The 12,765-nt window shown below is 36.3% G+C and overlaps 1 long non-coding RNA gene and 1 other non-coding gene across 2 annotated transcripts in view; one reads left to right on the plus strand and one right to left on the minus strand.

Annotated features, from left to right (window-relative positions):
• The first annotated feature begins 3,882 nt into the window (after positions 1-3,882).
• Positions 3,883-3,986, plus strand: LOC127747024 (small nucleolar RNA R71). Its single transcript, XR_008008829.1, has one exon. It is a non-coding gene; the product is annotated as a small nucleolar RNA R71 (small nucleolar RNA).
• A 5,660-nt stretch (positions 3,987-9,646) lies between these two features.
• The window catches only part of LOC127746801 (uncharacterized), a 22,186-nt gene continuing 19,067 nt past the window's right edge, over positions 9,647-12,765 (minus strand). Inside the window, exon 3 of the long non-coding RNA XR_008008583.1 lies at positions 9,647-9,869. This is a non-coding gene — a long non-coding RNA (uncharacterized LOC127746801). The remainder of the gene's footprint in view (positions 9,870-12,765) is intronic.

The raw sequence follows: 12,765 nt of genomic DNA on the forward strand, positions 1-12,765 counted from the left end.
TCACCACATCAATATAATTAAACTAAATTCAAGGATAAATTCGGAATTCATGTACTTCTTTGTTCTTTTGAATTAAAAACATTTTTCATTTAAGAGAGGTGAAGGATTAATGTAATTATTCATAACTTTAAGACATAGTTACTAAACACTAATGATCATGAAGTAGAGACACAAAACATAGATAAACATATAATATAAAAACCGAACAGCTGAAAAGTAAGAACAAGGAATGAATCCACCTTAGTGGCATCTTCTTCTTGAAGGACCAACAATGTCCTTAAGCTCTTCTATGTCCCTTCCTTGCCTTTGTTGCTCCTCCCTCATTGCTCTTTGATCTTCTCTTATTTCATGGAGAATGATGGAGTGGTCATGATGTTCCACCCTTAATTGTTCCACATTGTAGCTCAAATCTTCTAGGAAAGTGTTGAGTTGTTCCCAATAATTGTTGGGAGGAAAGTGCATCCCCTGGTGATGAGCTTCCTCATGCGTCTCTTGGGATCCATGAATGGGCTCTCTTGTTTGCTCCATCCTCTTCTTAGTGATGGGCTTATCCTCCTCAATGGGGATGTCTCCTTCTCATCCTCTTCTTGGTGATGGGCTTATCCTCTTTAATGAGGATGTCTCCTTCTATGATAACTCCAGCTGAGTAACATAGATGACAAATAAGATGAGAAAAAGCTAGCCTTGCCATGGTGGAGGACTTTTTGGCTATTTTGTAGAATTCATGGGAGATGACTTCATGAACTTCTACTTCCTCTCCAATCATGATGCTATGAATCATGATGGCCCGATCCACAGTAACTTCAGATCGGTTGCTAGTGGGGATGATGGAGTGTTGAATGAACTCTAACCACCCTCTAGCCACAGGCTTGAGGTCTAGTCTTCTTAGTTGAACCGGCTTGCCTTTGGAGTCTCTTTTCCATTGAGCTCTGGTGGACGAAATTGTGATCATATTCATTGTAATTGGATTTTAGAAATTGGCACGAGTGGTCACAACTCCACCCTTCTAGTGTAGGGGCGTTCATCTCCTTGCATCATGGGCAAGTGGAATGCCAACCTCACATTTTTCGGACTAAAATCTAAGTATTTCCCCCGAACCATTGTGAGATAATTCTTTGGACTCGGATTCACACTTTGATCATGGTTCCTAGTGATCCATGCATTGGCATAGAACTCTTGAACCATTAAGATTCCGACTTGTTGCATGGGGTTGGTTAGGACTTCCCAACTTCTTCTTCAGATTTCATGTCGGATCTCCGGATACTCATTTTTCTTGAGTTTGAAAGGGACCTCAGGGATCACCTTCTTCTTTGCCACAACATCATAGAAGTGGTCTTGATGGCTTTTTGGGGATGAATATTTCCATCTCCCATGACTCGGAGGTGAAAGCTTTTGTCTTCCCTTTTCCTTTTCTAGAGGATTCTCCAGCCTTAGGTGCCATTGATGGTAATGAAAAAACAAAAAGATTATGCTTTGACCACACCAAACTTAAAATATTGCTCGCCTTCGAGCAAGAGAAGAAAGAAGAGAAGAAGAAGAAGAAGAAAATATAGAGGAGAGTGAGGGAAGGTGTTTCGGTCAAGGTATAGAAGATGGGGTTTGTGTTGTGTGAAAATGAAGTAGAATGAAAGGGTATATATAGGGAGGGGAGTGGGTGTAGATTCGGTCATTTAGGGTGGGTTTGGGTGGGAATGATTTTTGAATTTTGAAGGTGGGTGGGGTTTATGGGGAAGAGTGGATGGATGTGAGTGGTGAAGGGGGTAATTGGGAAGAGAGGTTTGAGGTGATTGGTGAAGGGTTTTTGGGGAAGTGTGTTTATTGGAAAGAGAGAATGAATGTTGAGAAAAGGGGAGAATATGTTAGGTGGAGATCTTGTGGGGTCCACAGATCCTGAGATGATCCTGTGGGGTCCACAGATCCTGAGGTGTCAAGTATTTACATCCCTGCACCAATTAGGCATGTAAAATGCCTTTGCACACCATTCTGGCGTTTAAACGCCGAAGTGATGCACACTCTGGGCGTTCAACGCCCATGTGTAGCATGTTTCTGGCGTTGAACTCCAGTTCCATGCTTGTTACTAGCGTTCAGCGCCAGCTTTCCTCAAGGCATATTCCTGGCGTTCAAACGACAGGATGTTGTTTATTTCTGGCGTTCAGTGCCAGAAACATGCTCTGCTCTGGCATTGAACGCCAGCCAGATGCACCTTACTGGCGTTTAAACGCCAGTAAGTCCTTCCTCCAGGGTGTGATTTTTCTTCTGCTATTTTTGATTCTGTTTTTAATTTTAGTATTTTTTTTCGTGACTCCACATGATCATGAACCTAATAAAACACAAAATAACAATAAATTTAAAATTAGATATATAAAAATTGGGTTGCCTCCCAACAAGTGCTTCTTTAGTGTTATTAGCTTGACAGTGGGCTCTCATGGAGCCTCACAGATATTCAGAGCATGATGAGGGCCTCCCAACACCAAACTTAGAGTTTGAATGAGGGGGCTTCTCAACACTAAACTTAGAGTTTGGTTGTGGCCTCCCAACACCAAACTTAGAGTTTGACTGTGGGCCCTTTTTGACTCTGTATTGAGAGAAGCTTTTCATGCTTCCTCTCCATGGTTGCAGAGGAAGGTCCTTGAGCTTTAAACACAAGGTAGTCCCCATTCAATTGAAGGACTTATTCTCCTCTGCTAACATCAATCACAGCTTCTGCTGTGGCTAGGAAGGGTCTTCCAAGGATGATGCATTCATCTTCTTCCTTCCTAGTGTCTAAGATTATGAACTCAGCAGGGATGTAAAGGCCTTCAACCTTTACTAACACGTCCTCTACTAATCCATAAGCTTGTCTTACTGACTTGTCTGCCAATTGAAGTGAGAATAAGGCAGGCTGTACCTTAATGATCCCCAGTTTCTCCATTACAGAGAGTGGCATAAGATTTATGCCTGACCCCAGGTCACACAGAGCCTTGTTAAAGGTCATGGTGCCTATGGTACAAGGTATTAAGAATTTACCAGGATCTTGTCTCTTTTGAGGTAGAGTTTTCTGAATCCATGTATCTAGTTCACTAATGAGCAAGGGGAATTCACCTTCCCAAGTCTCATTACCAAACAACTTGGCATTCAGCTTCATGATAGCTCCTAGATATAGCAACTTGTTCTCCAGTTACATCTTCATCCTCTTCTGAGGAGGAATAGTTTTCAGAGCTCATGAATGGTAGAAGGAGATTTAGTGGCATCTCTATGGTCTCTATATGAGCCTCAGATTCCTTTAGGTCCTCAATGGGGAACTCCTTCTTGTTTGAGAGACGGCCCAGGAGGTCTTTGTCACTAGGATTTACGTCCTTCTCCTCCTTTGTGAATTCGGCCATATTGATTACTTCAATGGCCTTGTAATCTCCTTTTGGATTCTCTTCTGTATTGCTTGGGAGAATACTGGGAGGAGTTTCAATGACTTTCTTACTCAGCTGGCCCACTTGTGCCTCCAGATTTCTAATGGAGGACCTTGTTTTACTCATGAAACTTAAAGTGGCTTTTGACAGATCAGAGACTAAGTTTACTAAATTAGAGGGGTTCTGTTCAGAATTTTCTGTTTGTTGCAGAGAAGATGATGGAAAAGGCTTGTTATTACTGAGCCTATTTCTTCCACCATTGTTAAAGCCTTGTTGAGGCTTTTGTTGATCCTTCCATGAGAAATTTGGATGATTTCTCCATGATGAGTTATAGGTGTTTCCATAAGGTTCACCCATGTAATTAACCTCTGCCATTGCAGGGTTCTCAGGATCAGTTTTCTTTAGGTGAATAGATCCACCTGCAGAATGGTCCAATGACATCTTGGAAAATTCAGATAGACCATAATAGAATATATCTAATATGGTCCATTTTGAAAACATGTCAGAAGGACACTTTTTGGTCATCTGCTTGTATCTTTCCCAAGCTTCATAGAGGGATTCACCATCTTTTTGCTTGAAAGTCTGAACATCCATTCTAAGCTTGCTCAGCTTTTGAGGAGGAAAGAATTTATCCAAGAAGGCCGTGACCAGCTTATCCCAGGAGTCCATGCTATTTTTAGGTTGTGAGTCCAACCATGTTCTAGCTCTTTCTCTTACAGCAAAAGGGAAAAGCATGAGCCTGTAGACTTCAGGATCTACTCCATTTGTCTTAGCAGTCTCACAAATCTGCAAGAACTCAGTTAAAAACTGGTAAGAATCTTCAGATGGAAGTCCATAAAACTTGCAGTTCTGTTGCATTAAAGCAACTAGTTGAGGCTTAAGCTCAAAATTGTTGGCTCCAATGGCAGGAATGGAGATGCTTCTTCCATCAAATTTGGACGTTAGTTTTGTGAAGTCACCAAGCATTCTCCTTGCATTATTGTTGTTGGGTTCGGCTGCCATCTCCTTCTCTTGTTCGAAAATTTCTGAAAGGTTGCTTCTGGATTGTTGTAATTTAGCTTCTCTTAGTTTCCTCTTCAGAGTCCTTTCAGGTTCTGGATCAGCTTCAACAAGAGTGTCTTTTTCCTTGTTCCTGCTCATATAGGAAAGAAGAGAACAAGAAAAGAAAGAGGAATCCTCTATGTCAAAGTATAGAGATTTCTTTATGTTAGTAGAAGAAAAAAAAGGGCAGAGTAGTGAAGAAGAATGGGTAAGGATAGAGGTGGTGATCTGAGATGAAGAGAGATGAAGGGAAGTGTTAGTGAATAAATAAATAAATAGATAGAAGGAGAGATAGAGAATTTCGAAAATAATTTTGAAAAAGTGGTTAGTGATTTTCGAAAATTAAAGATAAGATATGATTAAAATTAAAATTTAAACAATTAAAAAATTAAAGATAAGATATGATTAAAATTAAAATTTAAAACAATTAAAGAGAATTTTTGAAAAAGAGAGAGGTATTTTCGAAAATTAGAGAGGGAAAGGTAGTTAGGTGGTTTTGAAAAAGATAAAAAATAAATAAAAAGTCAAATAGTTAGTTGAAAAAGATATTAAAATCAAATTTGAAAAGATAAGAAGATAAGAAGTTAGATAAGATATTTTGAAATCAAATTTTTGAAAAAGATAAAATTTTGAAAATGATATGATAAAAAGATAAGATATAAAAGATATGATAAGATATGTTTGAAAAAGATTTAATTTTTAAAATTAAAATTAATTACTTTACTAACAAGAAACTAAAAGATAAGATTCTAGAATTTAAAGATTGAACCTTTCTTAACAAGAAAGTAACAAACTTCAAATTTTTGAATCAATCGCATTAATTGTTAGTGTAATTTCGAAATTTTTGAAATAAAGATAAGGAAGAGATTTTGAAAATATTTTGAAAAAGATTTTTAAAATTTTTGAAAAAAAAGAAAAAAATGAAAAAGATATGATTTTTGAAAAAAAGATTTTTGAAAAGATAAGATTTTTAAAATTTGAAAATTTCACTTGACTTGTAAGAAACAACTAATTTTGAAAAATTTTGACTAAGTCAACTTCAAATTTTCAAAATTTTGAGAGAAAAAAGGAAAATATATTTTCTTTTATTTTTGAATTTTTAATGATGAGAGAGAAAAATTAAAAACGTCATTTTTGTGTTTTTATCTTTTCTTTATGGATCAAAACAAAGAATGCATGCAAGAACACTATGAATGTCAAGATGAACACCAAGAACACTATGAAGATCATGATGAACATCAAGAACATAATTTTGAAAGATTTTTGATGCAAAGAAAACATGCAAGGCACCAAACTTAGAAATCTTTAATGCATGGACTCTAACAAACAAAAAAATGCATATGAAAAACAACAAACAACACAAAACAAGAAAACATCAAGATCAAACAAGAAGACTTGTCAAGAACAACTTGAAGATCATGAACAACACCATGAATGCATGAATTTTCGAAAAATGCAAGAAAATTTTTTAAAGCATGCAATTGACACCAAACTTAAAAGTTGACTCAAGACTTGAACAAGAAACACAAAATATTTTTGATTTTATGATTTTATGATTTTTTTTGTATTTTTATTATTTTTTTTTTGAAAATTATATTTTAAGAAAACGACAATAAAGAAAAATTTTTGAAAGATTTTTGAAAACCTTTTTGAAAAGAAAATAAAAAGAAAATTACCTAATCTGAGAACAAGATGAACCGTCAGTTGTCCATACTCGAACAATCCCCGGCAACGGCGCCAAAAACTTGGTGGACGAAATTGTGATTCATACTTGTACTCTTTATTGTTGTATGGAATAATTATAATGGCTCTTTGCTATGTGTGGACACAACTCCGTTCAACTAACCAGCAAATAGTAATTGATTATGGATTTTCAAAAATTAATAAATAATAAACATAAAATAAAGATAAAGTTACTCATGTAATCCAATGATAGGGATTTCAGATAGGCATATGGAGATGCTGTGCTCCTCCTGAATCTCTGCTTTCCTACTGCTTTTATCCAATTTTATCACTCCCTTCTATGGCAAGCTGTATGTAGGGCATCACCGTTGTCAATGGCTACATCCCATCCTCTCAGTGAAAAAGGTACAAATGCTCTGTCACAGCACGGCTAATCATCTGTCGGTTCTCAATCAGGTTGGAGTAGAATCCCTTGATTCTTTTGCGTCTGTCACTAACGCCCAGCCTTCAGGAGTTTGAAGCTCGTCACAGTCATTCAATTCCGGAATCCTACTCGGAATACCACAGACAAGGTTAGACCTTCCGGATTCCCATGAATGCCGCCATCAATTCTAGCTGATACCACGAAGATTCTGATTAAGGAATCCAAGAGATATGCGCCCGGTCTAGGGTAGAACGGAAGTGGTTTTCAATCACGCGCGTTCATAGGTGAGAATGATGATGAGTGTCACGGATCATCACATTCATCAAGTTGAAGTGCAACGAATATCTTAGAATAGGAATAATTTGAATTGGATATAAAATAATAGTAATTGCATTGAAACTTGAGGTACAGCAGAGCTCCACACCCTTAATCTATGTTGTGTAGAAACTCCACCGTTGAAAATACATAAGTGAAAGGTTCAGGCATGGCCGGATGGCCAGCCCTCCAAAAGTGATCAATAGTCTCCTCAGATGAAGAATAAAATAAAACTGAGACCAAAGATGTCTAATACAATAGTAAATTATCCTATTTATACTAGACTAACTACTAGGGTTTACATGAGTAAGTAATTGATGCATAAATCTACTTCCGGGGTCCACTTGGTGTGTGTTTGGGCTGAGCTTGATCTATCCACGAGCTGAGGCTTCTTTTGGAGTTGAACGCCAAGTTGTAACGTGTTTTGGGCGTTCAACTCCGGGTCGTGACGTGTTTCTGGCATTTTACTCCAGACAGCAACATGGAACTGGCGTTGAGCGCCAGTTTACGTCGTCAATTCCCACATAAAGCATAGACTATTATATATTTCTGGAAAGCTCTGGATGTCTAATTTCCATCGCCGTTGAGAGCACGCCATTTGGAGTTTTGTATCTCCAGAAAATCTATTTCGAGTACAGGGAGGTCAGATTCCAACAGCATCAGCAGTCCTTTGTCAGCCTCCTATCAGAGTTTTGCTCAAGTCCCTCAATTTCAGCCAGAAATTACCTGAAATCACAGAAAAACACACAAACTCATAGTAAAGGCCAGAAATGTGAATTTAACATAAAACTAATGAAAACATCCCTAAAAGTAGCTTGAACTTACTAAAAACTACCTAAAAACAATGCCAAAAAGCGTATAAATTATCCGCTCATCAGATGCTACGCGAGTTTGTCAAAATGATGCTCATGCATACGCAACGCAAGTCCCAATGCCCAAATCTTTTGCGTACGCAAAGGTGATCCTCGTACGCGAGTTTTAACGCGAACATGTGCATGTGTAAGCGACCACCCCTATTTTTCTGAAATGTGAATTTTTAAGCTCTCAACCATTTTTCGAGCCTTCTAAACCTTTATAAACCCCAATAAGAGTCTAGAGCCAGTGGAATTGAGGATAGAGGATTAGAAACAAGAATTAAAGAAATGAGTTGGTGAATTGATAAGAGATGAACAAATTGTGAAGTAATTGATGATAATGGATAATAAGATGATGAATGGTAAATGGTTGAATGATATTGAGATATGAGGATGAATGAATTTGATTAAGATATGATGGGAGTGATTATGATGTTAAAAGGTGATGAGCGATTGATTATGATTTAGCTATGAAGAGAATGATTTTGAAAATGATTTACTTGCAGTGGAGTGATTCCACTTGCCGTAGTAGAGTAATTCTACTTGCTTTTGAAAATGATTTACTTACAGTGGAGTGATGCCACTTGCCACAATAGAGTGATTCTACTTGCCTATGAAAATGATTTACTTGCAGCAGAGTGATTCCACTTGCTACAACGAAATGATTCTGTTTGTGAGATACCTGTCTAGGTAGATGCAGTGGAGTGATTTCACTTATTCTGAACATGTTGGGTTTGGCTGTATAATTGACAGATGATATCATCGGTCATAGGACAGGCATACATTATTTGCATATGTCTTATTTATTTGGGTTTGCTTAATTGTATCGTTTGCCTAATTTTATATCTTACATGATTAAGTGCTACTTGCCTTGCTTGAATATACTTGTGTATTTTCTTGTTTGCATTACTTGTATTTGTATAACTAAGAGGCCCCTCATGCTGGTGTCGGTTGACGTCGAGGGTTGTCCTTGCTGAGATGGAATGACAAAATAGTTGAATAATAAAGGTAAATATTGAATGGGATGATTTGAGCCTCCTGGGTTAATGCAGTGGAGTGATTCCACTTGCTACATGCGGAAAGTTGATGTGTTGATATAGGATTACCAAGTCGAATTATCTGAGGGCTAGTTCTGGTTTTGGATTTATTCTATTGGTGAGTGGTGAAAGTATGAGAAATGTTGAATTAGATTTAGACTTCTTTATGATAGTTTTCAATTTATGGATTAGAGATAACTTAGGATGGATATGATGAGGTTTGGAGTTTAAGATTGTTTAGCGAGTTCGTGTTAATTAATGCAGTATCTATCTGGCACTTTTGCCGTACTGAAAACCCGTGGGTGCCTAAGGCCATCAAAATAGGCCAAACCCATCTAGCCAGCCTATTTACACATTTAAATGGGTGGGCTTTGTCTCTAAAATTAAGCCCATTTAAATTTTAAGTTAAACGGACTTAGTTCGATTAACCCGAAAAAATGACGGGTTAAACGGGCTAGCCCGCGAGCTAAACTGGTGGCCCGTTTAATTTGTTTTTACATTTTTTCAAAAAAAGTAGCACTTTTAACGATATTTTTCTAAAAATAAAATAAAAGGATAAACGGGCTGGCCTGTTTAACCAATCGGGCTGACTATAAACGGTCCGAGTTAAAAAATTATGGCCTGCGAATAAAGGAGGCTTAAACGGTGTAGCCTATTTAACTCACGGGCTTAATGAGCTGAGCCTAAATGGGCCGGACTAGCCTATTTGATAACCCTGGATTGGTGGTTCTCATTCCGTATGTAACGACCCAACTTCCAGAACGTCATGATCGTACCGAAAGTAAGGTGTTACCAACCTGCTTTCCTTTATTAACTATTTACTATTGAGCCTTTAGTTCGATATCGCGATTTTGTTTTAGTAAAAATACCAGAAAATTTTGTTTTTATTTATCAAATCATATAGCAAGCATCACCAAGTAATAATAATCACATAATCATTAATAATAATATCTGTCATACAAAAGATTTCAAACAAAACTCGCATACAAATCCTATCCCTCTGTATAAAATAAAAATGTTAAGCAATAAGAGCGAGGGAACTTCTATGAAAATAACTCAAGTCATAAACTTAACTCATAAATAAGATCTATAATCGCCTGCAGCTTCAAATGGAGTCTTCGAACCTGTGTCACTGAAAGGGTGGAAGATTTTGGGGTGAGAACAAACCACACGTTCTCAGTAGGGAATAGGAATGCCGTAAAAGTAATGATTTACATGCAAATAATTAACATACTCAAGGAAACTATATTTTTATCAAACCTTTTTGAAAATACTATTCTTGGTTTTACTTTAACTAACTATTTATCTCTTTCCAAAAAAATCTAAGCTTAAAACAAATTCCAAAATATAAAACTAGTCACATTAAGTCTTTCTCAACCACACGATTAATTTTCAATCACAACGTCAATTCTTACTCATCATCATACATTCACCAACTAATAGCACAAGCAAGAGATTCAATTCAACACACAAACAAGTCACAGCAAGGCAAACAGCACAATCACAGGGAAGTACAACGAGCAAGCCCAATCAAATGCAAATGCACAAACAAGGATGATGCATGTCTAGCCCTAGTGCAGGTAATGAGCTCATCTTAGATGATAACAACTTGAGCTGTTCACTATTCAATTTGCGCCATTGATCCTTGGAGATGATGTAGTTATTGTGCTACTAATAATCTCATTTTTAATTATTATAATCGTGAGTATGAAAATGACTATAAGATTAGTAAATATAATTATTTGTTGCACATTAAGGAGACACAGTTGTTGTCTTAACATAGATGTCAACGTAGATGAAAGAACTTCTTAATCTAAGGTTTAATCACTGCATTATTATTCAACATTGTTGGCCAATGATAAATAATTTTACTTCATTAAAACTGTCATTGCAGTGTTTTTTAGTGAGCACAGAAACCAAGTTCATGGTATATAATTATATCACTGGCTTTGTTGCATGCTTGGTTCTTCTTAAACTATGTTTTGTTAGTATTATTGCTGTTATTGTTTGTGTTGAAGCTTGATATGTTTTGTTTTATATTCCTGGTGGGTTAAGTATGAGATTACAAAGAAAGATATTATATTTGCCATGTGATTAGATGAAAATTATAGTCTTTTTTGTTGCTCCTTCAAGACATATTTAGAAAATAAATGATCACTTTTAACGACATCACTCTACATTAAGGGTTTTATGTATAATGATTAGTGTTTATCAGTGTAAAAAGAAAAAAGTCTTCCATATTGGGAGAATGTAGAGAAATGAGGAAAGAGTTGCAAGGATAATTGCCCTTTCTTTTGGTTTGGATGCTAAGAGCTTTGATCAAACGTTATTGCTTCGAGAGCCAATAGCATTTCTGTCTTTGCTGCACTATGAAGGTTTTGAATCATTACTATTGTGTCCTATACTCATGCTTTTTGTTTAATTACTCATGTTGCAAATAAAGCAAATTTTTTTTGTTTTAAATTGAAATGATTGGCTGTGTTAGTCCAATATAAATTATCTATACCAGCAACCATAGTTTCACCAATTTTTTTCATAAATTTTAATTTTTGGTATTCTTGAATCCTTGAATTAAATCTGAAATTCGGATATTTCAAGAAATTACAATATGAGGGAACCAAAAGTATGAGAGAAATGAGTATTATTAATTAACATATGATGATCGAAAATAAAGTATGATCATCTATCTATATGTATCTCTTTTTTATTATTATTACTGATACTATCCTTAAAGATAAAGAAAAATGAAGGATATTTGATTGAAATGTTCCTCATTTCGAATTTCACTATTTAAATATCCTCATGCCAACTTAACATTCCTTATTATATATGGTTTATAATGATTTGAATTGATCCATGATCTAGCTATTTACCTTTTTTTGTGATGTAATGTAATTGTCTTTCCTTGAATACTTATATTGGGATCTGTCAAAAATGGTGATGAAAGAACTTAAAGAAATGGTTGCTGTAACGACCCAACTTCCAAAACATCATGATCGTGTCGAAAGTAAGGCGTTACCAACCTGCTTTCCTTTATTAACTATTTACTATTGAGCGTTTAGTTCGATATCGCGATTAGTTTTATAGAAAATTTCAGAGAAATTTTGTTTTTATTAATTAAGATCATATAGCAAACATCACCTAGTAATAATAATCACATAATTATTAATAATAATAAATATTATACAAAAGAATTTAAATAAAATTCAAGTACAACTCTTATCCCTCTGCATAAAATAAAAAGTAAAGCTATAAAGGCGAAGAAATTCTATGAAAAAAACTCAAGTCATAAACTTAATTCGTAAATAAGTTCTATAATCGCCCGCAGTTTCAAACGGAGTCTTCGAACCTGTGTCACTGAAAGGGTGGAAGATTTTGGGGTGAGAACAAACCACACGTTCTCAGTAGGAAATGGGATTGCCGTAAAAGTAATGTTTAACATGCAAATAATTAACATACTCAAGGAAACTATATTTTTAACAAACCTTTTTGAAGATACTTTTGGTTTTACTTTAGCTAATTAATTACCTCCTTCAAAATCTCTAAACTCAAAACTAGTCACATTAACCATCTATCAGTCACATAATTAGTTCTCAATCAAAACGTCAATTCTCAATCACCTTCATATATTCATCAACCAATAGCACTAACAAGAGATTCAATTCAACATACAAACAAGTCACAGCAAGGCAAACAGCACAATCACAGCACAATCACAGTGAAGTACAACGAGCAAGCCCAATCAAATGCAAATGCACAAACAAGGATGATGCATGTCTAGCCCTAGTGCAGGTAATGAGCACATGTCGGTTACTAACCCGCTCCCGACATTATCCAGCAACCTCTGTCTGGATAAGGCTTTCCTATTGGCTATACCCCTCTGTACAGGAAATAACCCCTCTGCCACCACAGGGTCCACTGCACGCAGGAAATAACACATCTGCCATTGCAGGGATGTACGCCGACACACCTTCTGTATACAGGAAATAACCCCTCTGCCACTACAGAAATGGAACAGGTGGTCACGG

Source organism: Arachis duranensis, chromosome 4, assembly GCF_000817695.3.
Source record: "Arachis duranensis cultivar V14167 chromosome 4, aradu.V14167.gnm2.J7QH, whole genome shotgun sequence".
NCBI classification, from domain to species: Eukaryota; Viridiplantae; Streptophyta; class Magnoliopsida; order Fabales; family Fabaceae; genus Arachis; species Arachis duranensis.